Raw genomic sequence first — 5,326 nt, 5'->3', positions numbered from 1 at the left:
TCTACTGCTTATTTTAAGACAGGGTCTCACTAAGTTGCTCAGGGCCTTGATAAGTTGCTGAGGCTGACCTCAAACTTGTGATCCTCCTGCCCCCACCTACTGAGTTACTGGGATTACAGGCATGTGCCATCACACCCAACTAATAGCACAAATTCTGCTCATTTGTTGCTCATTGTTCATTAAAATTTTGTGATTGAAAAAAGTTTTTCAAATTTATATACTCTCTAATTTGTACTGTTTCTAAAATGTCTGGCTTGATTCTGAATTAATAACATTTGACTAATTGACAACATTTTTTCATAAGTACATATATTTTGTGATTTATTGAAAATCATAACAGCAAAATATTTAAACAAATTTTTGATATCATATAGAAAATATGTAACAAAGCATATCTGTACCAATTCTTGCATTATCAAGTAGTAAAAAAGTTTAAGTATTCTGAGACTAAATAGTATGGACCTATATTGACATCATTAAGATTTTAACACTAGGAAAATAGAAAACACACCTTACCCCCCATAGTCATATAAACTGGGTTGCTTGTAGGTCAAAAATTTTTCCATATTTTTTGTTTCACTATAATTGTATGTAATGGTGAGTTTATTACGTATCCATACATACACATAATGTAACGGTATAATTTGGTCAGTTCGTTCCTCGGTATTTCCCCAGTCCCTTCCTCCCTCCCTCCCTCTGGTGCCTTTTCTCTACAAGTCTCCTTTCAATTTTCATGTGATTCTCCAAACATGATCATTTAATCATAGGGACAAAAACATTTTTTTTTTAAATTAAGATGAGCATTGATTCTAAGTTAGATTTTCTTTTGGATTAAGATTTTAAAAATAAGTAAAATATTTTAAATGACATTTTAAAAACCATCCCACATTTTTAAACAAGAAAATAAACATTTTTCTGAATTGTTTTTATTAAGCTATCTATTTCTGATGATTAACATTCTTTAATAGCTATATAATATCCCAGTCTGAAGAAACATAATTCACTTAAATAATCCCCAGTGAGTAGATCATTTTATTATACTACTAGAAATTATAAATTCATAATAAATAATATCAAAAATCTGTGAGTTGAGAAGATAAATTATTGGAAGTAAAGGCAAAAAGATAAGAACATTTTGCTATTGCATCTTCCTGTTTAGGAACATTCTTCCACTAATGCTGGATAAGGATGCCAATTCTCTCATACTTGTGCCAGTAAACATTTTTTTCTTATTTAGTTTTGAAATGGGGATCTTGCTATGTTGTCTGCAGTGGCCGAAATTCCTGGGCTTATGCAATCCTGCCTCAGCTTCCTGAGTAGCTGGGATTACAGGCATGCACAACCATACTCAGCTTTCCTTGGGGTTGTCTATATATAATAAAATCATCATCTACAAATAGACTGCAATTTGACTTTTTTCCACATTTGGATACCTTTTGTTTTTCTCACCTAATAGCTCTTACTGGTTGGGACGCCCAGTACTATTACATTGAACAGCAGTGGTTAGAGTGGGTATCCTTATTTCCTCTTCTCAGAATTAAAGCTTTTAACTTTTAACTTGAGTATGGTGTTTGCTTGGGCTTGTCGCGTATAACCTTGATTATGGAGTTATTCTTCTATGCTAATTTATTAAGTTTTTAGTGTAAAAGGATGTTGAATTTTGCCCAGTGGTCTTTCAGCATCCATTGAGATAATTGGTTTTTGTCCTACATTCTGTTAATATGGTGTACCACATTTGTTCATTTGTTTATATTGAAACATTTTTGCATTCCAGGTACAAATCCACTTGGTCATGGTGAATGATCCTCTTTATGTGCTATTGAATTGTACGTCTTGATCTGAGATGATGGTGATTTTCCTCATTTGACCTATTCTTAGCATGAGCTAATGTCGTCACTCTTGCATATACACTGTGGCAAAGTTACTCAGTGTGCTCCTGGAATTTATCACTTAGGATTTTCATTTATACTCTTCTACCTTCTGAGGTTTTTGTACCTCAGCTTCAGGCCTTGGAGGCTCTTTACATGCTGAAGTTTGACGCCTCTCATCTACTCAGCCTTGTGGGTTAGCTGGTGTTTTATTTATGTATCTATTTATTTATTCTGCTTTACATTTTACCTCATCTGGTTTGAAAATATTTCCTTACTCTCTGTAGGCTGCCTCTTCATTTTGTTTCCTTTGCTGTGAAGGAGCTTTTTAGTTTGATACAGTTCTACTTTTATTTTTTTTCTTTCGTTGCCTGTGTTTTGGTGTCCTAGCCAAAGACCCATTTCAGGTCCAGTTTCACTCTTTTGCATGTAACTTTGCTGTAGCTTAGATCTGGAATGGCTGCCAAAGTCCCATGTGTTAAAAGGTGTGGGTCCCAGTGTGGCGCTCCAGGAAGGTGGTGGAAACTTAAGAGGTGGGACCTAATGGAAGGTTTTAGGTCACTGGGGGTGTGTCTTGAAGGGGGATAATGGGACCCTTGCCCCTTCCTCTTCCTCCTTTTCTCAGCCACAAGATACCTGATTTTGCCTTGCGAGGTGCTTCTGCCATGATGTGCGCCTCACCACAGGCCTAAAGCCATAAGCCCCATCGATCTGGACTGAAGCCTACAAAAACTGTGAGCCAAGATAAAACTTTTCTCTTTATAAGTTGGTTATTTCGGGTGTTATAAGAACAGAAAGGTAACAAAGGTATCCAGTTTTCCCAGTACCAGTTATTAAAGAGACCATCCTTCCTCCTTGATGTGTGGTATGTTAGTACTATGTTGTTGTTTTTTTATTGCTCTATGGTATATTTTTTAAATCAGATAGTATAATCGCCTGCTTTATTGCATTGGTTAGTTAGGGTTTTTATTTTTTAATGAAAAAAGTGTCATCAGAATTTTGAATGATTGTGTTCAATCCATAGATTGTTTTGGATAGTATGGACATTTTAATAGTATCTTCTAGTGGATGATCATGGAGTCTCATTCCGTTTATTTGGGTTGTCTTCAACTTTTTAAAATCAGTTTTATGGTTATTTTTAATTGACAAAAATTGGTGTATTGTGTACAATATATTTTGAAATACATATATAGTATAGAATGGCTAAGTTGAGCTAATTAATATATGCACTACCTCGTGTGTGTGTGCACGTGTGTGGTGAGAACACTTAAAAATTTCTTAACAATATATTGTACTCTTGAGAATTGCTATTAACTAAAGTTACCATGTTAAACAACAGAATTCTTAAGTATTCCTCTTGTCTAACTGAAATCTTGTAGCCACTGACCAACATCTCCCTAACACCCCATCCCTACTCCTGGAAACAACTATCCTCTCTGCTTTTGCAGATTCATTCTTTTTTGAATTCCACATTTGAGATCATGAGGTATTTGTCTTTCAGTGCCTTGTTTATTTGATGTCATGTACAGGTTCATCCATGTTGTCAGGATTGCCTTCTTTTTTAAGGCTGAAAACTATTCCAATGTGTGTCTATGTACACCGTATTTAGAAAATCCATCTATTGATGGGCCCTCAGGGTGAGTTCATATCTTGGCTAATGTGAATAATGCTGCAGTGAACACGAGTGCAGGTCTAGTTTGATGTACTGACTTCATTTTCTTTTGGGTACACATCCAGTAGTGTGTTCCTGGATCATATGCTGTTGCTTTTCTTTGAAAACTCTCCATGGTTTTACTAATTTACATTCCCATCAATAATGTGCAAATATTCCCCTTTCTTTTCTGATAATAGCCATTCTAGCAGGTGTAAGGAGGTATCATTGATTTGCATTTCCCTGATAATTAGTGGTGATGAGCATCTTTTCACCTACCTGCTGGCCATTTGTTAAATAGAAATATATTATTGAAGTAATTATGTGGGTTTTCCTCTTGCTTTTTTTTTTTTTTTTTTTTTTTTTAAAGAGAGAGAGAGAGAATTTAATATTTTTTAGTTATCAGCGGACACAACATCTTTGTTTTGTATGTGGTGCTGAGGATCAAACCCGGGCCGCACGCATGCCAGGCGAGCGCACCACCGCTTGAGCCACATCCCCAGCCCCAGCTTTTTTTTTTTTTAAATTGGTTTCTTTTCTCATAATTGAGTTGCTTTGACTTCCTTCGGCACTTTGATTATTGTCCTCCCTCCTGCCTCTTTTAAGGTTTCTGCAGAAAAACCTCATGTAATTAGTCTTATTGGAATGCCCTTAGATGTGATCTTTTTTCTTGTTAAAACCCTTTTTGATTTTTGACTCTTTGCTGTGTGAGGTTAGTCCTGGATCCACTATTTAAAAAAAAAAAAAGTGTCTTAGTGTATTCTTTTTTGACTGGAATCTGATCAGAGAACTTTGATTTTCCTATACCTGAATATTTGTTTTTTCCAGATTTGGAACGTTTTCTGCTATCCTTAAATATTATCTTTCTATTCCTGTATCCCCATGACACTCTCCTTCCTACCGTCTTCAGTGCATCTCAGTTGTGCTACACCCAAAGCAAGGTAATCTCTCCCTTAGTTTCCTTCACTTATGTGCATGTGGAGAGTTGTTCAAGTTGATATTTGGAATAGGGAGGGTCAGTAGACATGGGACCTGGAGAGTTCTTGACATCTTGCTGATATCCCAAACTCATTCTCAATTCGTCTTTCCATCAGTATTGTCTTCCTGTATTCCTTAACTTACCTTTTAGAATCCAGTGTTTTAAGGCTCAGATTTCCCCACTGTGCGTTGTGCATGAGGGGGCTTCACCTTTCCAAGGTAGAAAGGAACATAAGTATATAATGGCTGAGACATACTCCAAATCAATGCTGATACTCATTTACTCCTTTCAGTCTCATGTATGTTAACCATTAGAACCAAAAACACAATATACAATCAATTTGTTAAACTATGTTACCAAATGTTTATTTGGGGCAATACATTCCTGATCAATGCCTGATTTATGGCTAAAGTTTTAATGTGTTTCTTGGAAGAGCAGCATAGATCATTTTAAATCTTTAGAAGGAGCTATATTGTTGTGCAAAATAGATTATGGCAAAAACCTTTAATTATGTAACAAATTTTACAACTTACCCAACTAATTCATTTCTCCCACCATCCTCCAGGTCTATGATGTCTAGTTACATTTACTACTAGCCACTGGGCATGTAAATTATAGCTAGTCCACACTGAATGTAAAAGGCCAGATTTTGAAGACTTGGGAGAAAAACAATGCAAAACATACTTATTACACCCTGATGTGGCTACTAACATGACTCAGATTTCTGCTGGACAGGGCTGCTCTAAGGGAGTTTGTTCCCTCCCCTCTTTGAAAGTTCAGATATTGCCTTCCTATAACCAGCTGAAGACAGCAGCACCATGATGCCAG

This window comes from Callospermophilus lateralis, chromosome 19 (assembly GCF_048772815.1).
Source record: "Callospermophilus lateralis isolate mCalLat2 chromosome 19, mCalLat2.hap1, whole genome shotgun sequence".
Taxonomy (NCBI): domain Eukaryota; kingdom Metazoa; phylum Chordata; class Mammalia; order Rodentia; family Sciuridae; genus Callospermophilus; species Callospermophilus lateralis.
The sequence above is the reverse complement of the archived record's forward strand: the minus strand, read 5'-3'. Positions refer to the sequence as shown.